The following is a 27,561-nucleotide window of genomic DNA, read 5'->3' as shown; positions in this document are numbered from 1 at the left end:
CAAACAATTAGATATATGACATATCTAGAATTACATGTACAAAAGGGTTTGATGGTATAACTCCTCCCTGTAGCGGTGGATGTGAATTCTGTCAATTTACGTCCTGTTAATGCGTTATGTCGACATACAACACACTTTTTACAGGGGAAGAAACCTGTCCAATCGTGAAAAAATGACGGACGCACTGGGGGGTTGACAACATTTGGTGCTACATGGCCCTGTAGGGATGGTGCTCCTTTATAAATGATTTTGGCCTGTTCGGGCAGCATCTTCCCTAAAATTTTGTCTTGTTTAAGGACCTCCCAATGTTTCTTCATGATGTTCTTAATTTGTTTATGCTGTATTGAGTAAGTAGTTAGCATGGCCCATTTGTATGTGACATCTGGTTCCCTCTCGGGTTTAGTTGCAAGGAGGGAATTCCTGTCCGTGTTGATGGCTCTCTGAAGTTCAGCATCTAGGCCAGCATTGTCATATCCCTTATCCAGGAATCTTTGTCTCAAGACACCTGCTTGGGTAATAAATGTGTCTGTATCCGTGCAATTTCTCCAGAGTCTCAAAAATTGGCTGCGGGGGACTGCATTGAGCCAAGATCTATGGTGGCAACTGTCCCTAGGGATAAAACTATTTCGATCTGTTGATTTGAAATAAGTATTAAACTTGAATTGTCTATTAACAATACTTGATTTCCAAATCCAGAAAGTGGATCTCGGTTTCACTGGCTTCGTATGTGAGAGAGATACCTCTGTCATTACAATTAAGGCCTTCAAAAAATTATTTCAAAGTTTCAAAGGTCCCACTCCATAGGAGGAGGATGTCGTCTATATACCTCACCCACAGCACCAGTGAGGTGGTATGGTGGGCATAGACGACATCCTCCTCCCATTTGGCCATAAAAAGATTTGCAAGACTGGGAGCGAATTTCACTCCCATGGCTACACCACGCTGCTGGAGATAGTAACGTTGGTTGAACCAAAAATAGTTGTGTTTAGTTGCGAATTCCAAGAGTTCTATCAAATATTCAACCTGGAAGGATGCCAGGGACTGTTCGTGATCTAAAAAGTGTTTAACCGCCTTTATCCCCCTATCATGTGGTATACATGTATACAGTGATGCTACATCTGCCATAGCTACGATGTAGCCATCTTGTAATTCAACGCTTTCTAAAAGTTTAATCGTGGAACTGGTATCTTTCAAAAAAGAGGGTTTTTTTTAACCATAGGTTGCAAATAAAAATCTATGTATTTACCTATTTGTGAGGTGATGGAATTAATACCACTTACGATAGGTCTGCCTGGAGGGCATACAGGATTTTTGTGGATTTTTGACAAATAATAGATGGTGGGAATTCTGGGTGCCGTGGGTATCAAAAATTCTTTCTTATTTAGGATTTTTAAATCATAACCTTTGATTATAAGTTTCTGGAGTTGTTTTTTATAAGTGTTAGTGGGATTATTGGGGAGTTCGGTATAGGTGCCCGGTTCACTCAGGATCCGATACATCTCTTCCTCATATTTACTTTTGTCTAGAACCACTATGCCACCCCCTTTGTCTGCCGGGCGGACAACTATATTCTTCTGCTAACATAGAAATAGTAGTTCTTATTTCGGTACTGGGGGATGTCGGATATGTTTCTCTGGTAGTTTTGCAAGATCCTCTAAAACAAGGTTCCTAAAGATCTTGACTGCAGGAGCTATAGGGACAGGGGGAGCAAAGAGGGAAGGATTAGACAATCCTGAGTGCACAGCCCCTGAAGTTGCTGCCGGGAAATCCGTCCTCATTGGATTGGTAACTAGATATCTTTGAATATTGATCTTGCGTATATACTTATGAATATCAATGAAAATATGAAATTTATTTAATTTGTTTGGTGGAGCATATTTGAGGCCTTTATCCAACACTGATATTTCCCCTTGAGTGAGTGACTGGGTACTCAGATTAACCGGTTCAATACAGGGCATTTTCACCCCCTTCCTTCCCTGGCCAATTTTTAGTTTTCAGCGCTGTTGCATTTTAAATGACAATTGCGCGGACGTGCAACGTTGTACCAAAAAAAAATTGACGTCCTTTTTTCCCCACAAATAGAGCTTTCTTTTGGTGGTATTTGATCGCCTCTGCGGTTTTTACTTTTTGCTATAATAAATATCCCAATTTTTTTTTTTTTAAATACATTTTTTCCTCAGTATTCTTCTACATATTTTTGGTAAAAAAAAATACCATTTTGAGGGTAAATAATAATACAGAGCAGCAGCAGTGTGTATTCCTAATGGATATATAAACAATAAAATAAAATGAAAAACTCTGCGCTTACTCAACCCAATAGCAGCTCACAAAACAAAAGGATATTTGTGAAAGTAACAAGTGCATATACAGTGTAGCGCTAATTAAATCCAATGGACAGATGGCTGTAACATTGCATGCTGCTGCTCTGTATTATTATTTGCCCTCAAAATGGACGTTTTTGATTACTGAGCTTCCACAGACCCCTGGACGTCCATCAAGAGGTAGAGGCAACTATAGGGGGAAACGCGGTAATAGGGGTAATTTTAGAGGTAACACTCAATATTCAAATACACGTTCTTACAGTGACTACGAGAATCAGCCTTACCACCCTTCACCAGGAAGACAAGGCACACGCCATGACCCCTATTATGGAGAAAGTTCATACTAGCGGCACCCCCCCTCCCCACTACCTACCTACAACAGATACTCACCTCTCAGAGACATACACAACTCCAACAATAGGAGAGATAACTATGGGGAATCTCCATATGCTCACAACCCCAACACCTATGAAAATCAGGGTTTTCGCGAGGATCGTCACGCCAAAAAACAAGGTCCAGACCCAAGAGAGGGTGTCGAGGGGGTAGGAGATTACAGAGGAGAAAAGAGAAAAAGAGTTTAGTGGGACAAGGTGTGTTTAATCTGAGTACCCAGTCAATCACTCAAGGGGAAATATCAGTGTTGGATAGGGGCCTCAAATATGCTCCACCAAACAAATTAAATAAATTTCATACTTTCATCGATATTCATAAGTATATACGCAAGATCAATATTCAAAGATATCTAGTTACCAATCCAATGAGGACGGATTTCCCGGCAGCAACTTCAGGGGCTGTGCACTCAGGATTGTCTAATCCTTCCCTCTTTGCCCCCCCTGTCCCTATAGCTCCTGCAGTCAAGATCTTTAGGGACCTTGTTTTAGAGGATCTTGCAAAACTACCAGAGAAACATATCCGACATCCCCCAGTACCGAAAAAAGAACTACAATCTCTATGTTCGCGGAAGAATATAGTTGTCCGCCCGGCGGACAAAGGGGGTGGCATAGTGGTTCTAGACAAAAGTAAATATGAGGAAGAGATGTATCGGATCCTGAGTGAACCGGGCACCTATACCGAACTCCCCAATAATCCCACTAACACTTATAAAAAACAACTCCAGAAACTTATAATCAAAGGTTATGATTTAAAAATCCTAAATAAGAAAGAGAAAGCATTTTTGATACCCACGGCACCCAGAATTCCCACCATCTATTATTTGCCAAAAATCCACAAAAATCCTGTATGCCCTCCAGGCAGACCTATCGTAAGTGATATTAATTCCATCACCTCACAAATAGTTAAATACATAGATTTTTATTTGAAACCTATGGTTAAAAAAACACCCTCTTTTTTTGAAAGATACCAGTTCCACGATTAAACTTTTAGAAAGCGTTGAATTACAAGATGGCTACATCTTACCAACGCAGATGTAGCATCACTGTATACATGTCTACCACATGATAGGGGGATAAAGGCGGTTAAACACTTTTTAGATCACGAATAGGGATGAGCTTCGAGTTCGAGTCGAACAATTTGGGGTGTTCGCGGCAAATTTGAATGCCGCAGAACATCCTTTAAAAATCTATGGGAGAAATCAAAAGTGCTAATTTTAAAGGCTTATATGCAAGTTATTGTCATAAAAAGGAATTAAAAAGGGCCTGGTATGGAATTTAGGGGGACCCCCACGTCATTTTTTTTTTTAATTTTTGTTCGGGGTTCCCCTGTGGGGAATTCCCATGCCGTTTTTATCAATGAACTTCTATGTTCAATAACTTGCATATAAGCCTTTAAAATTAGCACTTTTAATTATTCATGTTCATGTCCCATAGACTTTAACGGTGTTTGCATGTTCGAACAAACTTTTTTCCTGTTCGCATGTTCTGGTGCGAACCGAACAGGGGGGTGTTCGGCTCATCCCTAATCACGAACAGTCCCTGGCATCCTTCCAGTTTGAATATTTGATAGAACTCTTGGAATTCGCAACTAAACACAGCTATTTTTGGTTCAACCAACTTCACTATCTCCAGCAGCGTGGTGTAGCCATGGGACCGAAATTCGCTCCTAGTCTTGCAAATCTTTTTTATGGCCAAATGGGAGGAGGATGTCGTCTATGCCCACCATACCACCTCACTGGTGCTGTGGGCGAGGTATATAGACGACATCCTCCTCCTATGGAGCTGGACCTTTGAAACTTTGAAAGAATTTTTTGAAGGCCTTAATTGTAATGACAGAGTTATCTCTCTCACATACGAAGCCAGTGAAACCGAGATCCACTTTCTGGATTTGGAATTCGCACGGATACAGACACATTTATTACCCAAGCAGGTGTCTTGAGACAAAGATTCCTGGATAAGGGATATGACAATGCTGGCCTAGATGCTGAACTTCAGAGAGCCATCAACACGGACAGGAATTCCCTCCTTGCAACTAAACCCGAGAGGGAACCAGATGTCACATACAAATGGGCCATGCTAACTACTTACTCCATACAGCATAAACAAATTAAGAACATCATGACGAAACATAAAGGAGCACCATCCCTACAGGGCCATGTAGCACCAAATGTTGTCAACCCCCCAGTGTGTCCGTCCTTTTTTCACGATTGGACAGGTTTCTTCCCCTGTAGAAAGTGTGTTGTATGTCGACATAACGCATTAACAGGACGTAAATTGACAGAATTCACATCCACCGCTACAGGGAGGAGTTATACCATCAAACCCTTTTGTACATGTAATTCTAGATATGTAGTATATCTAACATGGAATTGGACATTAATGCTTTCATTAACGATTCTTAAAATCTAATTAGTTGTTGGGATATCTCTGTGTATGTTGGCTATATATTATTTTGCATATATTTTATCACTATTTTGGACCACCCATTGAGAATCCATCTTTCTAGTATGTCTGAGGACCACAGTTTTACAATAACGTTTTTTTTCCCTTAATATCCATATTTTTCTCCTTATATTGATATTTTTTAGGCTATCCATGTATTTCCTAAGAGGGGTATTTTCCCCTAATTACACCTTATATATCGTGGATCGCATTTCATATTTAGTGTAACTTATACATACACATATAGTCTATTTCATAATTTGCTTTTGACAATATATACACAATCTTCTATCCATATTTTCAATGTTTTGTAACACTATGGAAAATCTATAGATTTTTTTCACTTTAAAATATTCTTTATTTGATTCACTTAAGCACTGTTTCTTTAATGCACTTATATTGAGGTAACATAAGAACATCGTTCACGCATATGAAGTCTTTTGGGGGTGTGACTTATGTCCACTTCTGTTACAATCGCCTTTACATCGGCATGGCGTTGTGTGTTGATATGACAACACGTCACTTCCTTTCCAGGGACGTGCTGTTACGCTAAGCCAAGTGGTGACAACATTACACCCGGCCAATCACTATACAGAGGCGTGACACGCACTTGATTGACGGCGGCCCTGTTTGCGCTCCATATCCGTGGGGTGCGCGGCTGATCCTGATGTTGTAAACGTCACTCGGAACACGTCGCAGAGCTAGTTACATCTCATATGCTGAACCCGGAACTGATTATTTTTCTCTCGGTTTATATATATTTTTTCGTATATTCTTTTTTTGGATTTGTTTTTCATAAGGGGTTAACAAAAATTATACCCACAATGTGGGAAAATAATATACATATTATAACTTATTACTAATATGAGGGTGCTGGAACGCACATTATCCAATAAGAAAGAGGCCTGAAACGCACGCGGGTCCGCCATCTTGGCTATTCCCAGAAATGTATCAAATTAATAGGTACGAGCTGGATTCTCATCAAGGGGGTCACAGTACCTTTATAAGAGAGTATGGCAGCGGTGGTAGGGTACCCCAGATGAAGTCTGATTAGATGAAACGCGTCGGAAGACTCCACTGCCTGCCATATTATTATTATTATTATCATTATTCAGGATTTATATAGCGCCAACAGTTTACACAGCGCTTTACAATATAAAAGGGAGACAATACAGTTACAATACAATACAATACAATAGGATTAAGAGGGCCCTGCTCAGAAGAGCTTACAATCTAATAGGGTGGGGCAGGTGGTACAAAAGGTTGTAACTGTGGGGAATGAGCTGGTGGAAGTGGTAGGAGATTAGTTGGAGACGTGATAGGCTTTCCTGAAGAGATGAGTTTTCAGGGATTGCCTGAAGGTAGCAAGAGTAGGGGATAGCTGGATAGATGGAGGTAGCGAGTTCCAGAGGATGGGAGAGGCTCTGGAGAAATCCTGGAGACGAGCATGGGAGGAGGAGATGAGAGAGCTTGAAAGCAGGAGGTCTTGAGAAGAGCGGAGAGGTCGATTTGGGTGATATTTGGAGACAAGATTAGTGATGTAGCTTGGGGCAGAGTTGTGAATGGCTTTGTATGTTATGGTTAGAATTTTGAATTTAATTCGCTGGGTGATTGGGAGCCAGTGTAGGGATTGAAGTAGAGGGTTGGCAGACACTGAGCGGTTGGTAAGGTGGATAAGTCTGGCAGCAGCATTCATGATAGACTGAAGAGGGGATAGCCTATGGAGAGGTAAGCCAATGAGAAGGGAGTTGCAATAGTCAAGGCGAGAGATAACAAGGGAGTGAATGAGGAGCTTGGTGGTTTCATTTGTTAAAAAAGGGCGAATTTTAGAGATGTTACAGAGATGAATTCTACAAACTTTTGACAACGATTGGATATGAGGCTGAAAGGACAAGTCAGAGTCTAGGATTACACCTAGTACCCTGGCGTGAGGGGAAGGACTGATGGTTGCATTGTTGATTTTGATGGAAAAGTCATGGAGGGGGGCATTGGCGAGGGGGAATATTAATAGCTCAGTTTTAGAGAGATTTAGTTTAAGGAAGTGGTGCGACATCCATGCTGATATGTCAGTTAGTAAGTTAGTAATACGAGAGGAGACTGAAGGAGTGAGGTGAGGAGTAGACAGATAGATTTGGGTGTCATCAGCGTATAAGTGGTATTGGAAGCCGTGGGCAGTTATTAAGTGACCAAGGGAGGAGGTGTAGATAGAGAAGAGAAGGGGTCCAAGAACCGAGCCTTGGGGGACCCCCACAGAAAGGGGCAATGTAGAGGAGGAGACAGAGTTGTAGGTGACACTGAAGGAGCACTGTGATAAATAGTCAGAGAACCAGGATAGAGCAGAATCTCGGAGGCCAAGGGAATGTAGTTTATTGAGAAGGAGCGGGTGGTCAACAGTATCAAAGGCCGCAGAGAGGTCAAGTAGTAGGAGTATAGAGTACTGGCTGTTGGTTTTAGCAGTTAGTAAATCGTTAGTGAGTTTTAGTAAGGCAGTTTCCGTGGAGTGCTGCGAGCGAAAGCCAGACTGTAAGGGGTCAAGAAGGTTATTTTCATTGAGGTAGGAGCTAAGACGGTTGTAGACTAAGCGTTCTAGAAGTTTAGAGGTGAATGGGAGTCTAAGTTGTTCAGGTCGGTAGGGTCCAGTGAGGGTTTTTTAAGAATGGGAGTGATCTGCGCATGTTTTAGAGGGGAGAGGAAAATTCACATTCAACAGATATCCGAAGACTGCTAGGGTTTTCTATATAAACTGTTGTGTATGGTTATAAATACATGTATTTGTTTCTCTTTTTTGGTGTATGCAATGTTACAACCATCTGTCCATTGGATTTAATTAGCGCTACACTGTATATGCACTTCCACCATGTGCTCTCCCCCACTGCGCAGAACGAGAAGAGGCGGGGAATAGACTAGAAAGAACGTCAGGGGCGGGCGGAGTTTCACGCATACGCAGTGTATATAAAGCGTAACACGCGTGCGTAGTACGTAAAATCTGTGAGCGGAGGAAGGAGTATCGGAGGCGCCGATTGTGATAAGAAGGTAAGATACAAAATTGGGCCTATACTGCTTCTAGATTGAGGCCTATATTGTGACAAGATTAGGAGACTTTAGCCTGATATTAGGGTTTGTCTTGTGTTGTGTCTTGCAGATAAAATGGATGGCTTCAATGACGACAACTTTCTCCCTACAATAATAAACAAAAGAGGCAGGCAGCGCTGGAGAAACTGCTGGAGTTGGTGAAGTCGGTGGTCCTCACGGCAACCATCCCCTATTTAAAAGCCAAAATTGGTGGCCTGAGGAGCAGTTATCTTAGGGAGCGCAAGAAGGTCATGGATTCCCAGAGATCCGGAGCTGCAGCAGATGACGTTTATGTCCCCAGGCTGTGGTACTATGAGAGACTGCGATTTCTGTCAGACCAGACTGAAGTCAGGGAATCCCTCTCCATTCCTCCTTCCACTCTTCCTTCCACCTAACTTCCACCCCAGCTGAGGCTTCCGATGTCCAACCTGGGACTTCCAGCCAGGAAGAAGTGGAGGAGCCCAGCTGGAGTCAGGTATAGCATTGTTCTACAGATTTCTGGTCAGTAAATAAATGATGTTTACTAGATGTTATTATTGATCACTAATTGCTGATTTAATAAAGTGTTTTACATATCAATAGACAGTAGTGGGCCAAAATAATTGGGACAAGAATGGAAAATGCTCGGCTCAGAATGATAGTCTTTTATATTTGTTAACATTCAATTTGCAACAGTCGTGACACAAAAACTGTGTGTGATTGATGAAGAAAAAACTAAAACTATGTCCCTTTTTCATACACAGGAAGACCTCAGCCAGGAGGAGGCTGTGGAATGTGGCACACAGAAGGAGGCTGTGGAATGTGGCAGCCAGGAGGAGGCAGGGGTTAGTGGCAGCCAGGAGGAGGTGGGGCTAAGTGGCAGCCAGGAGAAGGCCGGGCCCAATAGGAGCCTGACAGAATCGCAGCTCCCTCCCCTTCGCCTTCCAAACAAAAGACCCAGGAAGGGGAGGTTAGGACCCCTTAATAAAGGAATTTTTGTTTCAATTATACTCGCCTACGTGTGTTTTCCTTCAAAAAGGACAGTTGTGACAAAGATGTGACAAATCAAAATATAGTGATGAAATCCCGATAAATAATAAAGAAAGAAGTTTGTGAGAACTCTGTTTGAATATGAGCAGCAAAACTACTTCATTCTTCTTGCATTATAAAGAAGAACAGAGTGCGCTGCATTAAACAATTTCAAACATTGCACCATGATGAAAGTGCTATATCCATTGCGAATGCTAATTTTACCAGACCGAGCAGTTCTGTCTCGGAATTTATTCTGAGCATGCGTGGCACTTTGTGCATTGGAATTGGCCACACACGGTCGGAATTGATGCGATCGGATTTTGTTGTTGGAAAATTTTATAGCCTGCCCTCAAACTTTGTGTGTCGGAAAATCCGATGGAAAAAGTCTAATGGAGCCCACACACGGTCGGAATTTCCGACAACAAGCTCCGATCGCAACATTTTCCATCGGAAAATCCGACCGTGTGTACAGGGCATTACAGTTCTTATCTCCTGTTTAAGGGGGTTCAGGTCATCCTCCACTAAACTTACTCTCCCTTCAAGGGCGGTAGTCCTTTCTCATACTTTTTGTAGGTCGTGCCTAACAAAGGATAGCTCTTCCCTGACGGTTTCAAGCTGGTCAGACAGTTCACCCAAAGATATCCTACAGGAATTAATTGCCTGCAGGACCTCTTTTAGTGTTTATTCTCCCTCTGCTGGATATCCTCCCCTGCAAGTTTCAATCCTGTGTGATTTACCTCTGGTGCTGCTATGTCTTGCCCTTGACCTTGACTTTTCCTCGCAGCTGCAGCCCTGGTATGCGCCTTAGATTGCTCTTGCAGGTTCTGTTGCACTCCTTTTGTGGGGATCTGACCCAGGGTATTGGCAAAATTCTCTAATTTGGCAGCCTCCTGGTTCCCTTTCACACTTCTTTGTGAGTGGGTACTGGAGCTGGCACTGTCCTGTTGCGCTGGGTCTTCCCTTCTCTTCCTCATCATAAATGTATTTTGTAATAACCCAGCACCGACTCCCCACCTTGGGGCAGGGTGATACTTACTCCAGGGAGAGAGGGAGAGAAAGGGGAGGCAGGAAAATGAGGCCGAAAAAGTAGTGCCACAAAAGTCCAAAGGTGCTCACTCCAGGGAGAGAAGGAGAGAAAGGGGAAGCAGGATAAGGAGGCCAGAGAAATAGCATCACAAAAGTCCAAAAGGGGACCTCCTTAATTTTCCCTTCTCCTCAACTTCAGAAAACTGGATATCCCAAATACAAGGTGCAAAGTGCTAAATGTCCACTGGGTATCACTAGAGACAAAGCTTAGTCTCATATAATAACTGTGTTACAAATGCTGGTCTCACTTGGTTTCAGCACTGAGGTTTCTCCCCTCCATGGTCAGCATCCCAGCTATGCAATCTCTCCCCTTGCTTAGCGTCAGACCATCCACACACAAAAAGACATCAAAAGGATGGCAGCGGAGGACACTGCAGACACACCGGTGGCTTTCCTCTCTCTCTCCAGTCCTCCGATCCTTCTATAGAAAGCTGGGCTCCCCTAATGGGACAGTGGGTCGGCATGGCGAGGCAGTAGAACAGCAGCGCAGCTAGATCCAGGGCAAGCCGTCCCCATGCTGCTGCATCGGCTCCAGCTTGCAGGATTTCTTCCGGAGCTGCGGCGGAGCGAGATCACACACGCCCGCACACTAGAGCATCCGGTTACGAGGTCTCATAGGTAAGCCTTATTATAGGCTTACCTATAGGTAAAATTAATTCATGGAGTTTACTCCCACTTTAACAATAGGAGATAAATAAAAAGAGCATACACTGACAAAACGTATAGCAGGAACACTAGGAGATTAATATTAACTGAGCTAACAAAAATCTAAACTTTAACAACAAATCTAACAAGAGTGGCTAAAACATTCATATCTTCAACTTAAACTTCATATACTATAGCTGAAAATAAATCACTGCAATGCTTCTCCACATTAACCACTTGCCCACTGGGCATTTAAACACCTTTCCTAACCAGACCAATTTTCAGCTTTCAGTGCTCTCACATTCTGAATGACAATTACTCATGCAACACTGTACCCATATGACTTTGTTGTCCTTTTTTTACATACATAGAGATTTATTTTGGTGGTATTTATTCATATAATCAATCGCTATAAATGAAAAAAGACCAAAAATTTGGTAAATAATATGCGAGCCAAATCTCTTTGAAGTCTCCGGGAATGAGAAAATTAAAAAATTAGTTTTCTTTAGCCAGAAAACCAATTCTAAAGCCCCTCACATGTGTGGGACCGACCCCTGTGTTATGAATCCCACTACTCCAGTAGCAGGATAAAAGATCAGTCCAAGAGTCTTTTCTTTTGATGTTTTTGGTCTGTTTCACGGGGAGGGGGGTCTCAGATAAGTGGCCTTCATGTTTTCTAGTGGGCCTTCAGGGTACAAAATGGTGGTGATAATTTCTTCTTGGTAATGAAGATAGGATGTGGGGGTCTCGGTAGGTTTACGGTAAATAATCTAAGTATTATATATGGCCAAACTGAAAAAATAAATAAAGACTTTTTTATACCAATGGCAGGTTTTTCTTGTGGGACGGTAGGGTTTGATCATCTGATCATTGAAGTCAACTTCACCCATGAACGAAATATAGTTGTGGACACAAGTTGGTTTCTGGATTGGGCCGTTTCTTCTGGGGATTTCCACGTAGGTGTCATCATGAATCGATGAGAGCATGTAGACGTTTCGTCTGTCCCTCCACCTGATAGCCAATATCTCATCATTCTGCAAAGACACCATCTGCTCTCATCGTAGCCTATCATTAACAAGCCTTTTTGGGAAGCCCTTCCTATTGGCTCTCACTGTATCACATGCTGGAGTCTTCCTCCGATGAAGATTGCAGAGTGGATAGAAATTAATTCATGGAGTTTACTCCCACTTTAACAATAGGAGATAAATAAAAAGATAAATACTATTGTCTTTAGGAGGCTGCCAGTTCAAAAGTTAGAAGAGACTCTGAAACAGACAAAGAACAGCGCCCTCTAAATGCAGCGAGTTAACTATTTTAATAGTAAAAAGTACAGTTATAAACCCTCACAAATGAGCAACATTTTTCCAGGGTGGGTGTATATAATATAAGTTAAGTTTTATCCGCACTGTTCTGGGATAGTGCTGGGCATCACTGGCTGGTGGAGGCGTTCTGCTGTCCGGCTACAATCCAGCTGCACTGTTGGCTCACAGTGCTTCTGGAAAGCTGGAGCGATGTTTGGCGATGCTCTGTGATAACATCACTTCCGGGAACGGAGTCAGCGTGTGGTGCTTCGCGTTCCGAAGCACCTTCCTCAGGTTTTGCTGGTGGCCATCTTGGTGTAGGCTAAACATACCATACAGGGGAGGAAAACTGAACGACTAATACACCCAGTAACCATAGTGACTGATGGAACACAGCCTAATAACACGGCAATACTATCTTTTAGAGAACACGGCAATTAAAAAACATGGTAATACACTAAGGTCGTACTGTCTTTTAAAAAACATAATAACAATATTATCTATAAAAACACAGCATAATAGCGTGGCTGTAATATGGCATTATCTACCACTACTTAACAACTATTAACTAAATTACCATACTTACAACAGATGACCAATGGAATAATGATAGACATTATATCTATGAAGAATAATAATGATGATTTAGAAATGATAATTTAAAAATAGGAAGACAACCTATAATAATATACTGAACTGTACTGAACCATATTGGGCTATATTAAACTATATTAGGAGTCTTGTATTTATTAAAAAGAAAGATTTTAATGGCCATAAAATTTAATAATTTATCAATAAATTCCCTAAAATGAAAATAATAATCAATTAACCCATAAATAATGATATTAAATAAGACTTATGCCCCATACACACGGTCGGATTTTCAGACGGAAAATGTGTGATAGGACCTTGTTGTCGGAAATTCCGACCGTGTGTAGGCTCCATCACACATTTTCCATTGGAATTTCCGACACACAAAGTTTGAGAGCAGGATATAAAATTTTCCGACAACAAAATCCGTTGTCGGAAATTCCGATCGTGTGTACACAAATCCGACGCACAAAGTGCCACGCATGCTCAGAATAAATAAAGAGATGAAAGCTATTGGCCACTGCCCCGTTTATAGTCCTGACATACGTGTTTTACGTCACCGCGTTTAGAACGATCGGATTTTTAGACAACTTTGTGTGACCGTGTGTATGCAAGACAAGTTTGAGCCAACATCCGTAGGAAAAAATCCATGGATTTTGTTGTTGGAATGTCCGAACAAAGTCCGACCGTGTGTACGGGGCATAAGAAGGGGGGGATGGGGGAGAATAGACTGGAACAAGAATACTTTAGATATCTTCTGGTATAAACTAAAATTAGAACTAAAATTAGTTAGGTAGGGGAGGGTGAAGGAAAATAAAAGGAGAAGGGGGGAGGGGTACTAAATTGGGGCAGTTATTTTTTGAGAATATTTGTTACCACATGTCAATATTAGTAAGTTGTTTTATATCATGATTTTTGTCATGATTTTTTACAAGTGGCGGACCCGTAGCAACATCACTATAAGGTTACAATAGGATCACAGTAAATCACAGTAAAATATTGATTTTATTGCCCTCATTGAGACCTTCGGGTGATAGGCTATCTAAGGTATATATCCAATAACTTTTTCTCTCACATAACCGTTTATAACGTTCGGCAGTGGGGAATGTGCTTCTATCACCCAAACATGTAATCCTAAAGATGACTGTTTATGGAATTCTTTAAAGTGTCTCGGAACACTATGTTTGTCTATGCCCTTTTCCACAAAATTAGGATGCTCACCAAAATGCTTCCAAAGTGTGTGTATGGTGCGACCTACATAAAGTAGGCCACATGGGCATGTCAAGCAGTATACTACATAATCGGATCCACAATTCAAAAAATCTGGTATAAGGTACTGTTTCCCTTTATGGGAGAATTCTTTCTGCCTTTGTGTCACATGAGCACATGTGAGACATAGGGATTTTTTTACACTGGTACATCCCTTTAATGTTAAAAAAGGTTAAGGGAGCACTAGCACTAGGATGTACTAATCTTATTTTACTTGGAGCTATTTGCACTTTTATATTTATGCTCGTTTATATGTGACTAGTGGTCGATCACTTATTGTGGATTAACCCTTATCTCTAAATTTAGTTTTCAATACATGACCATGGGTGTAGTAATCCTGTACTCAAGAGCAATTGTGTTTAAGATGACAAAATTGACTTTTGGGAATATTATTTACCCATCGTGGATGATGACAACTGTTGTAATGTAAATAGGAGTTACCTGAAGTGGGTTTGATGTAGTTGTGTGTGCTGATAGTGTTACTATGATGGAATAGTTCCAGATCCAAAAAGGCAAGTTTATTACTATCAGATACTGAGGTGAATAATAGACCCATGGTGTTATTATTGCAATACTGTACAAATGTGGAGATAGAAGACTCTGGACTGCCCCAAATGATGACCACGTCATTGATGTAAAGTCCGTAAAAAACTATATGAGACACATATGGGTTATTTTGTTGTATATGGTGGTGTTCCCAATAACCCATGGTTAGGTTTGCATAGCTGGGGGCAATATTTACCCCCATAGCTGTGCAGCTAGGTGCCCTTCCCTTCACACATCTGGAAGGCGTAGATGTACCCTGTGGCTTGGTCACATTGTATGTAAAGCTTAACCCCATATGGGGCCCTTTTGCTGGGGATAAATTGCTTGAAGCCCAGCCTGCCTGTGAATTTGACAAGTGACTCATCCACATAGATATTTTGGTCGGGGGTATATAACTGGGGGAATTTCTCAGAGAAAAAAATTAGAAGTCGCCAAATTTTAAATAATTTGTTATAATCTGGGTCATTTTGGGGAGGGCACTGGCTGTTGTCTTTGTAATGGAGGAACCGCATAATCATTAGATATCTTGATCTTGGCATAAGTAATGAGAAGATTGGCATGTGGTGGATGGGGTTGGTGGACCAGTAGGAGTATAATTCTTTTTTTTTGTGAGTCCCTCCACGGTTAGATCTCTCCACTCAAAGGGACAGGCGTAACTTGAACCAGGGTTGCTTGTTATGAACTGTTGTGCATAGAGGTTGCACTGTCCCACGATGGAAGATAATAGGTCTTCAGTAAAAATGTAATTTAAAAAATCAATAAGGGCAAAATTATCTGTGTTCACCTGGACACCTGGCTGGGCGGTGAAAGGGTGGATGTTTATTGCTCCTGAATTAGGGGAAAGCCACAGAGGGGTTTGAAGGGAATAGGGTAGGCTGGCATGAGTCCTAACCCTTTGAGGCTGAGATGAAACCCCACTAGTGCTTGGCCTTTCTTGTAGTTGTTCTTCATTTCTCATGAATGCCACTGCGCTACTAGTGGATCCCACTGTGCTACTGGTAGATTACACTAAGCTACTTGTGGTAGCCTGCTGCTCCTCACCAGAATGCCTTATATCCTTTTCCATCTTTGTAAAGTTTCATTACCTTGTTACGCAGGTCTTTTGACTGTTATTTTCTACATCCTCATGACTCAGTGTCTAGCCTGCTTAGTGCATCCATGTGAGAGCTAACAAACTCATTGACTATTTATACACAGACATTAACCTTTAATTGCCATTTTAACCTATGTGTGTCACTTTCTGTGTCTGTACCAAGTCCAAACATTCCAGGATATGTAAACTTTTTATCAGGGCAATTTGGGTGATTTCTGTTATCATTATGATTTAAAAAGGATCCAAAAAACTATGTAATAATAAATGGCTTCAAGTGATTGCTATCCTTAACCACTTAAGGACCGCCTCACGCCGATGTACGTCGGCAAGGTGGCATGGGCAGGCAGAATCACGTACATGTACGTGATCTGCCTCCTGCGGGTGGGGGGTCCAATCGGACCCCCCCCCGGTGCCCGAGGCAGTCCGCTTTTGTCCAGCGGCAATCGGAGGTGAGGGGGAGACCATCCATTCGTGGCCCCCCCTCGCGATCGCCGCTGGCCAATCAGATCATTCCTCTGCTGCTGTATGCTAAACAGCAGCAAAGGAAATGATGTAATCTCTCCTCGGCTCGGTATTTTCCGTTCCGGCGCCGAGGAGAGAAGACTGCACTGTGAGTGAAAACACTACACACACACACAGTAGAACATGCCAGGCACACAATACACCCCCCTTTACCCCCCGATCCCCCCCCCGATCACCCCCCAATCACCCCCCCCTGTCACACTGACACCAAGCAGTTTTTTTTTTTCTGATTACTGCATGGTGTCAGTTTGTGACAGTTAGTGTGGTGGGACAGTTACTGTTAGCCCCCTTTAGGTCTAGGGTACCCCCCTAACCCCCCTAATAAAGTTTTAACCCCTTGATCACCCCCCGTCGCCAGTGTCGCTAAGCGATCATTTTTCTGATCGCTGTATTAGTGTCACTGGTGACGCTAGTTAGGGAGGTAAATATTTAGGTTCGCTGTCAGCGTTTTATAGCAACAGGGACCCCCATATACTACCTAATAAATGTTATAACCCCTTGATTGCCCCCTAGTTAACCCTTTCACCACTGATCACCGTATAACTGTTACGGGTGACGCTGGTTAGTTCGTTTATTTTTTATAGTGTCAGGGCACCCGCCGTTTATTACCTAATAAAGGTTTAGCCCCCTGATCGCCCGGCAGTGATATGCGTCGCCCCAGGCAGCATCAGATTAGCGCCAGTACCGCTAACACCCATGCACGCAGCATACGCCTCCCTTAGTGGTATACTATCTGCACGGATCAATATCTGATCCGATCCGATCTATACTAGCGTCCCCAGCAGTTTAGGGTTCCCAAAAATGCCGTGTTAGCGGGATCAGCCCAGATACCTGCTAGCACCTGCGTTTTGCCCCTCCGCCCGGCCCAGCCCAGCCCACCCAAGTGCAGTATCGATCGATCACTGTCACTTACAAAACACATAACTGCAGCGTTCACAGAGTCAGGCCTGATCCCTGATATCGCTAACAGTTTTTTTGGTAGCGTTTTGGTGAACTGGCAAGCACCAGCACCAGGCAGTGTCAGGTTAGCGCCAGTACCGCTAATACCCAGGCACGCAGCGTACGCCTCCCTTAGTGGTATAGTATCTGAACGGATCAATATCTGATCCGATCAGATCTATACTAGCGTCCCCAGCAGTTTAGGGTTCCCAAAAACGCAGTGTTAGCGGGATCAGCCCAGATACCTGCTAGCACCTACAAAACACTAAACGCATAACTGCAGCATTCGCAGAGTCAGGCCTGATCCCTGCGATTGCTAACAGTTTTTTTGGTAGCGTTTTGGTGAACTGGCAAGCACCAGCAGCCTAGTACACCCCGGTTGTAGTCAAACCAGCACTGCAGTAACACTTGGTGATGTGGCGAGTCTCATAAGTGCAGTTCAAGCTGGTGAGGTGGCAAGCACAAGTAGTGTCCCGCTGCCACCAAGAAGAAGACAAACACAGGCCCGTCATGCCCATAATGCCCTTCCTGCTGCATTCATCAATCCTAATAATTGGGAACCCACCACTTCTGCAGCGCCCGTACTTCCCCCATTCACATCCCCAACCAAATGCAGTCGGCTGCATGAGAGGCATTTTTATGTCCTCCCGAGTACCCCTACCCAACGAACCCCCCCAAAAAAGATGTTGTGTCTGCAGCAAGCGCAGATATAGGCGTGACACCCGCTATTATTGTCCCTCCTGTCCTGACAATCCTGGTCTTTGCATTGGTGAATGTTTTGAACGCTACCTTTCACTAGTTGAGCATTAGCGTAGGGTACAGCATTGCACAGACTTTCACAGGGTCTCCCAAGATGCCATCGCATTTTGAGAGACCCGAACCTGGAACCGGTTACAGTTATAAAAGTTAGTAACAAAAAAAAGTGTAAAAAAAAAAAATATATAAAATAAAAAAAAATAGTTGTCGTTTTATTGTTCTCTCTCTCTATTCTCTCTCTATTGTTCTGATCTTTTTTACTGTATTCTATTCTGCAATATTTTATTGTTATTATGTTTTATCACGTTTACTTTTCAGGTATGCAATTTTTTATACTATACCGTTTACTGTGTTTTATTGTTAACCATTTTTTTGTCTTCAGGTACGCCATTCACGACTTTGAGTGGTTATACCGGAATGATGCCTGCAGGTTTAGGTATCATCTTGGTATCATTCTTTTCAGCCAGTGGTCGGCTTTCATGTAAAAGCAATCCTAGTGGCTAATTAGCCCCTAGACTGCTTTTACAAGCAGTGGGAGGGAATGCCCCCCCACCGTCTTCCGTGTTTTTCTCTGGCTCTCCTGTCTCAACAGGGAACCTGAGAATGCAGCCGGTGATTCAGCCAGCTGACCATAGAGCTGATCAGAGACCAGAGTGGCTCCAAACATCTCTATGGCCTAAGAAACCAGAAGCTACGAGCATTTCATGACTTAGATTTCGCCGGATGTAGACAGCGCCATTGGGAAATTGGGAAAGCATTTTATCACACCGATCTTGGTGTGGTCAGATGCTCTGAGGGCAGAGGAGAGATCTAGGGTCTAATAGACCCCAATTTTTTCAAAAAAGAGTACCTGTCACTACCTATTGCTATCATATGGGATATTTACATTCCCTGAGATAACAATAAAAATGATTAAAAAAAAAAATATGAAAGGAACAGTTTAAACATAAGATAAAAAAGCAAAAAAAAAAAATAAAAAAAAAAAAAAAGCACCCCCTGTCCCCCCCTGCTCTCGCACAAAGGCGAACGCAAGCGTCCGTCTGGCGTCAAATGTAAACAGCAATTGCACCATGCATGTGAGGTGTCACCATGAACGTCAGATCGAGGGCAGTCATTTTAGCAGTAGACCTCCTCTGTAAATCTAAAGTGGTAACCTGTAAAGGCTTTTAAAGGCTTTTAAAAATGTATTTAGTTTGTCGCCACTGCACGTTTGTGCGCAATTTTAAAGCATGTCATGTTTGGTATCCATGTACTCAGCCTAAGATCATCTTTTTTATTTCATCAAACATTTGGGCAATATAGTGTGTTTTAGTGCATTAAAATTTAAAAAAGTGTGTTTTTTCCCCAAAAAATGCGTTCGAAAAATCGCTGCGCAAATACTGTGTGAAAAAAAAAATGAAACACCCACCATTTTAATCTGTAGGGCATTTGCTTTAAAAAATATATAATGTTTGGGGGTTCAAAGTAATTTTCTTGCAAAAAAAAAATATTTTTTTCATGTAAACAAAAAGTGTCAGAAAGGGCTTTGTCTTCAAGTGGTTAGAAGAGTGGGTGATGTGTGACATAAGCTTCTAAATGTTGTGCATAAAATGCCAGGACAGTTCAAAACCCCCCCAAATGACCCCATTTTGGAAAGTAGACACCCCAAGCTATTTGCTGAGAGTCATGTCGAGTCCATGGAATATTTTATATTGTGACACAGGTTGCGGGAAAGAGACAAATTTTTTTTTTTTTGCACAAAGTTGTCACTAAATGATATATTGCTCAAACATGCCATTGGGAATATGTGAAATTACACCCCAAAATACATTCTGTTGCTTCTCCTGAGTACGGGGATACCACATGTGTGAGACTTTTTGGGAGCCTAGCCGCGTACGGGACCCCGAAAACCAAGCACCACCTTCAGGCTTTCTAAGGGCGTAAATTTTTTATTTCACTCTTCACTGCCTATCACAGTTTCGGAGGCCATGGAATGCCCAGGTGGCACAAAACCCCCCCAAATGACCCCATTTTGGAAAGTAGACACCCCAAGCTATTTGCTGAGAAGTATAGTGAGTATTTTTCAGACCTCACTTTTTGTCACAAAGTTTTGAAAATTGAAAAAAGAAAAAAAATGTTTTTTCTTGTCTTTCTTCATTTTCAAAAACTAATGAGAGCTACAAAATACTCATCATGCCTCTCAGCAAATAGCTTGGGATGTCTACTTTCCAAAATGGGGTCATTTGGGGGGGGGGTTGTGCCACCTGGGCATTCCATGGCCTCCGAAACTGTGAAAGGCAGTGAAGAGTGAAATCAAAAATTTACACCCTTATAAATCCTGAAGGCGGTGATTGGTTTTCGGGGCCCCGTACGCAGCTAGGCTCCCAAAAAGTCCCACACATGTGGTATCCCCATACTCAGGAGAAGCAGCTAAATGCATTTTGGGGTGCAATTCCACATATGCCCATGGCCTGTGTGAGCAATATATAATTTAGTGACAACTTTGTGCAAAAAAAAAAAAAACATTTGTCACTTTCCCGCAACTTTTGTCAAAATATAAAATATTCCATGGACTCAACATGCCTCTCAGCAAATAGCTTGGGGTGTCTACTTTCCAAAATGGGGTCATTTGGGGGGGTTTTGTGCCATCTGGGCATTTTATGGCCTTCAAAATTGTGATAGGTAGTGGGGAGTGAAATCAAAAATTTACGCCCTTAGAAATCCTGAAGGCGGTGCTTGGTTTTCGGGGCCCCGTACGCGGCTAGGCTCCCAAAAAGTCCCACACATGTGGTATCCCTGTACTCAGGAGAAGCAGCTGAATGTATTTTGGGGTGCAATTCCACATATGCCCATGGCTTGTGTGAGCAATATATCATTTAGTGACAACTTTTTGTAATTTTTTTTTTTTGTCATTATTCAATCACTTGGGACAAAAAAAATTAATATTCAATGGGCTCAACATGCCTCTCAGCAATTTCCTTGGGGTGTCTACTTTCCAAAATGGGGTCATTTGGGGGGGTTTTGTACTGCCATTTTAGCACCTCAAGAAATGACATAGGCAGTCATAAACTAAAAGCTGTGTAAATTCCAGAAAATGTACCCTAGCTTGTAGACGCTTTAACTTTTGCGCAAACCAATAAATATATGCTTATTGACATTTTTTTACCAAAGACATGTGGCTGAATACATTTTGGCCTAAATGTATGACTAAAATTGAGTTTATTGGATTTTTTTATAACAAAAATTAAAAAATATCATTTTTTTTTCAAAATTTTCGGTCTTTTTCCGTTTATAGCGCAAAAAATAAAAACCGCAGAGGTGATCAAATACCATCAAAAGAAAGCTCTGTTTGTGAGAAGAAAAGGACGCAAATTTTGTTTGGGTACAGCATTGCATGACCGCGCAATTAGCAGTTAAAGCGACGCAGTGCCAAATTGGAAAAAGTCCTCTGGTCTTTAGGCAGCCAAATGGTTCGGGGCTGAAGTGGTTAAATAAAAGACATTTTTTTGGCATGATCAGTCATATTTTCAATATTAATGCCAAAATTTCTCAATTTCTGCCAGGGTATGCAACCTTTGAGCTCGACTGTATGTAGGAAGGAACAGTCGATGTGGGAAGATGGAAAAAAAAAAAAAAGGGTCCCATTTCTCAGAAAAGCGAGACATAGAATCATGTATAGTATGAAATATTGTTTCTTTCAATTTAATAGAATCCATCCTAGCAATTCTTTGAGAAAATGGAACCATGAGGGATTTCCACTTTAAAGCAATTGAATGAATGAATGATTTGTATAGCCCTACAATGTGAACTGAATCGCCTCAAGTAAAGCAATTGCCCATTGTGTAGCAACACAAAGTACTGTATATCATTAAACTCCTCATTTGGATATGACATATTCAGAATGGAAGCAAACAGCAGTTAATTAGCTAATTTTCTAAATTTGTAAAATAATGGAGGAATTCAGCAGCTGGGGCAGATTTCGAAAACCTGAAGCCTTGGAAGAGTCACAAAGGCAGTATCCTCCTGAAAGCTTGAAAGAGTGGTCAGATGATGAGATTTCCACCACATGAAGTCTTGTGGGTGAAAAAAGACTGTCTCAAACCTGGGGTCACATAAATATGAAGTCCAGGGAGAAGTTTCATGGGGCAAGGATAATTTGCCTTTGTAGAGATTCCAAATCTTGAGTGATGGGGCAACTAAAAGATTATGAGATACTATATCTTATAATGGAATCGAGGTGGATCAAAGTGGGAGACTTGAAACCCTTTCCACCTGAAGCCCCACCCAGGACAGTTACAGTGACAGTTTACTAAAGCCAAAGGAAAGCACTTCTACACATACTGACAAAGTAAGGAAGAATAGTAAGCAACCAAAACTCAATATAACATTTTTACTAAAACCAAAGCTTTTTCTTGATTTCCAATTACTTTCTGTCAGAACAAATAGTGGGTGAACATTCAAAGAAGGAAAAAAGACAATAATAAATACCCAAGGCCTTAACCTTTCCCTATTCACGCGGTCCACAAAAACAAAAGTTTTGTCTGTAGCTAAACTTGAATAGATTGTACTTTTGGTGTATACATGTTAATTATTTTTATACAATGGAAATCTGAAGTAACCCATAGCAACCAAGAAAAATTCACACTTTTGACTTATATAAAAAATAACTCTACTTGGTGTTTCTAGATTGCTTCTTTATTGAAACTTTTTTTTATACTGTCCTATTGAAGTCCACCCTCCAGGCAACTAAAAAATATTCCTTTCAGTGGGATGGCATAAGTACTGGAAGAGTTATTGGCTCATTTAGGTATAGGGGCAGCAGAGATTTAGAACCGGTCCCAGCAGAGTCGGGACCAGTCTCCTGTGCTCCAGCAATCCTGACATCATCAAGACCAGTGCAAAGTCCAAAACCCTGCTTTGGACATGATGATGCCATGGGATAGTCCACCATTCTGTGGAAGAGTACCTTCTGCTGGGTGAGCTAAGGGTCAGGTAAGTAAATGTGCTGCTCCTCTCTCCTAGACCAAATGAGAAATTGACTCTTGCTGTATGAGTGCAGGCCACTGCAAGGGACAATTTATAATTTTCACAGAGTTGGGCTTTAGGTAAGCCCCTTAGCTACTAAAGTGGGTCTGATTTGTGACAAACAGAGCAAAGTAGAATGTTTTACAATAGCATCCAATCAGTTTTATCTTTATAAATGTGAAGTTCAGGGCCAAATAAGTGTCTAAACCATAAAAATAATTAGGGCAGTCATACTGTAAGTGCAAAAGGTTCATAAACATAAACATAAAATACCATAAAATTGATCACATTAAGTAAAAAGTGACCAAACAAATATGCTATCTAGATATTTAAAGTAAAGTGATAATCATAACTGCAGATAGTCCATAATTAGGTAAATATAATAGCAAAGCATAGTCCAAATGCATGAGTGGATACAAATTGAATTAAGCGAATTACAAACTCAGCGGAACAAATGGCTGCCGTCACATCAGCATATGCGCCTTACATAAGTGGAGATCCCTCTGGAAGTATTGCAGTATGCAATTTGCAGTATCCAACTGAAAATAAAAAAGCTCACCAGGAGCCCAGATGGATTTTTATAGTGTAGTAGCTTTTATTGTTTCGAAGGTAAAAATGACATAAAACAAAAGACACCTTGATAAGTCCTATTGGACAAAGCACACTGGGGCAGGACACTTGGCACTGACATCTTACCGCTGTGTGATTCCCAGGTCACCGGTGGCTGTCCATGTCCTTCTCAGGGATGTATTTTGGCCCTTTTTTAAATATTGGTGCTACATTGGCTTTTCTCCAATCAGCTTGTACCATTCCAGTCAGTAGACTGTCGGTAAAAATTAGGAACAATGGTCTGGCAATTACTTGACTGAGTTCCTTAAATACCCTCGGGTGCAAGCCATCTGGTCCCAGTGATTTATTAATGTTAAGTTTCCCAAGTCTATTTCTAATTCTGTCCTCTGTTAGCCATGAGGGTGCTTCCTGTGATGTGTCATGAGGACAAACACTGTAGTGTTGGTTACTGAAGCCCCCCGATTCCCTGACAATTCTCTTGTGTAGCATGAGATTTCTATACATATGGATATCCCAACATTTAATATTTATGATAAGTGCACAAAAAATATCCTGTTCTCTTTGTATTTCTTCCTTTGTGTAAAATGCTTGGTGATCCTGCCAGTCTCCCTTCTTTCCTATTTCAAACTGGCCATGCTAGGCATAAAAGCACAACCTTCCCAGCGTGGTTCATTTTCTGGCTGTGTGGGGAAAACAACCTGCCTGCTCTGCAATGGCCAAGACCTGTGCTTACACCCCTCTGGACTACACCTGAGGTTATGTGATCACTTATTATATAAATATATATATATATATATATATATATATAGATAAATACACACACATGTTTTCCCTTGCATTTCTATTTTTATACTAAATGGGTTGCTTTACAAGGTGAGGGTTTACATATATTTTAATGGCTGTTATGGGTTTAAAAGATCTATTAATGTTACAGCCACATGTACTGTGTAAGGGACAATTATGCCCATTTTCAATATTTATTAACAGTACTCCAGCTGTGTAATATCTTTCTTTCTGCTGAAAGTAAGTGTCAAAGTACAAAAGAACACTTGATTCTAAGCCAAATAATACAGACAACAAATACACAACTGTATAATGAGAGGGATTAAAGAAATTGTATGTTTTACACTCTGATTGCTTTTATGTTGAACTTAATGGAAATAATACACACAATAAATAGAACTTCTGCAGGAAAAGCAGAAAGAAAGAAAAAGAGAAAAAAAAAAACCTACAAGCTAATTTTCTATGTCAGTTTTTAGTGCTGTGTGAAAAGATTATGCTAGGCAGTCACTGTTACTTTGCGTGCCACTTAGAATGGATGCCTGCTGATGCAATCTAGAACGCAGAAGGATTCTTGTTCATGCCGCCCATTGTGAAAATACACTTATATTTGAGAAATTACACATATTGCACGGACTTTGTCCAGGCAACTGCCGCTCGATAAATTAACTTTTTAATGGAATCTTTAATATGATCGATCTTGTTAAGCATGAATTAGTATGGACACATATGGCTGACTTGCTATTTAGAATCAGAGATATATTGGTATCCTATAGACTGTGATTACAAAGGTTTTCTATTACAGTTGTCAGTTATCACGCAGGTACTGTTTGTGGGAGCGGTGAGGACAATCTGAATTGCTAGGGCATCAATGGAATTTTGTCTTGTCTGCCAAACTGTAGACTGTGATTAACAAAAAAATGATAACATGGTTGAAGGAATCTCAGCTTGTTTTCTTTCATCTTTCCTCATTCATCTTTCCATTTATAAGCTGGAAATTGAGTTGGAGACACTTTCATTTTGTTCAAATGTATAACCTGATGATGTGACCAGTGATATCAGGAAATGCATTGTCTATATAACTTTATAAACATTGTTTTTCCCCTTTTGTAATTTCTTTTTATTGCTGAACACCACCAAAAGCATATAAATGTTACTTTACCTTACCATTCTAGAGCAATTCTTTTGGCATGATTTGTAGCTGAAAGTTGGCTATCAATGCAACTAACATGGAAAGGCAAAATGCTAAAAGGCTACATGGATCATCACAAAAGAACTAAAATAATATTCAAAATGTTGCTTAAAAGAGAAATACAGAAATGCAGTTTTTCCCATAATCATACTTACCTAAGTGGATGCAACATCAGACCAATGCTGCATCTGTTCCCCGGCATCTCTGTACTGAGAAGCGAGCCATAGAACATCGTCGATGGCTCGGTTCTCTTGGCTCCCCAAGCAGAGAGCTGCTGACTGTCAATCAGCGGCTTTCCTGCTCTGCTCCTCCACGCTCACTGGAGTGCTGAGCTGTGGAGGGGAGCGACCGTCTCAGTGGCTCACTGAGAGGCTGAGACAGCTATAAGTCCAGGCACCTGGCAGATCCAGACTCCGAGAGTCGTGATGACGCAGTGCCTGGACTGATTCCAGTGATGTCAGCAGAGAATGGACTTCAGACCGCTCTCTGCTGAAAATGGGTCACAGGCGTGCAATTGCACTCCTGTGACCCATAGGAGAAGTCCAGCCAAATGAGCTCAGACTGGAATTCTCCTTTAATACAATCAAAAAAAGTATTTTTATTTTTTGTTTTGGAAAAATTACAAAAGAATTTGTAGCCACTGACAGTTTTTTTTTATTGCTATCTGTGTGCCAGCTTGTAGCCAGGGAAAGTTAAACAGGGGAGTAACCCTTAAGGGTTACTCCTCCTCCTGGTGAAGTACTATGTGTAGCCCTATTTAATGTGAGTGGAGCTGGGGCTCTAGCTTCTGCCTGGAAAAAGTTTTAGGAGAGAGACTCCTGCTGTGGAGGATCTTGATCTGCCCTTTAAGGGGAGAGGCTATTTATGGGTCCCTGGCTTGAAATCTTCAGGAAAAGGACTTGGGCTTTCCCTTGACTCTCCCCTTGAGGGAGTTCAGTGCTTTATCATGTGGGATCAGTTCTGGAGAATAGGAGAAGAATTAAATATTATGTAGGATGAGCCACAAAACAACTAATGCCTCCTATTTGAAACAGTATAATTAATGTAAACCAATATCTGGACTATGACTTTACCAATATCTGGACAGTTAACTTACATTGCTACCTCTAAGCAAGTAAAATAAGTTTAATTTACTACTTTGAAGCCCCTGTGTAAACATTTAGGAAAGTGGCTATTACAGCCAATGCCTGCGAAAGGAGTGAGAGGTGTGTTTTCTGGTCCAAACCTGGCCAATTGGATCCTGAAAGTATGCACTTGGATCAAGGCTGTAAGTACTACCTGGAAAATGGAGTTAACATTGTAAGAGCCAGGAAGATGGGACATTTAGGCCTCTGGCCACCATCCATGTGCAAGACAGTATCACAGATAGCAAGCAATTGTGTTGCAAGTTTGAAAATAACTATTGCTAGGCTTCACAAGCTTGTTGCACAATTGCAGCCACATTGCATGACTCCACATCAACTTTCTTTGCAAATATTCTGCAAGTCTGCTGCAAGTTCTGGTTCAGTTATGTTGTGCAATAGTCATCCCACCACAGGGGTCACTGTGGCTGAGTTTTCATGCTGTAGACTTGCAGAGCTCTTGCTGTAGACTAACTACTGCAACTTTGCTCTTGCTAGAGGCTACAGTTTGCAAGCATCAACTAGAACTTCAAGTGCTCTGCAAGTGTACAACTTGCCAGTGAAAATGTGCAGCAAGTTAACAGACTGTCACAAGGTTATCCTTGTTATCTGGGATCTGGGTTTGGGCTGAACAACCTGTGAGACCCTGCAACCTGCATGTAAAGGCTGGTGCCTGGCTGACTCTGAGGGCCAGAATGAAAAGCAGCCAGCACCCTCTCTATTTGTGAGCATTGTTACTGAGCAGAAATTGACAAGATATTCAAAAATGTTAGCACTGTCACCAAAACAAGTGGTGTGAGAAGTTCTTCTAATGGGGACACCTGTATTAGTGATAGTTGTCTAAGATGGCAACTCCCCTAACTTTTTAGAGATTTCCTCTTACCCCCTGTTTCATCTCTCGGACAGAA

Source organism: Aquarana catesbeiana, linkage group LG08, assembly GCF_042186555.1.
Source record: "Aquarana catesbeiana isolate 2022-GZ linkage group LG08, ASM4218655v1, whole genome shotgun sequence".
Lineage (NCBI taxonomy): Eukaryota > Metazoa > Chordata > Amphibia > Anura > Ranidae > Aquarana > Aquarana catesbeiana.
The sequence above is the reverse complement of the archived record's forward strand: the minus strand, read 5'-3'. Positions refer to the sequence as shown.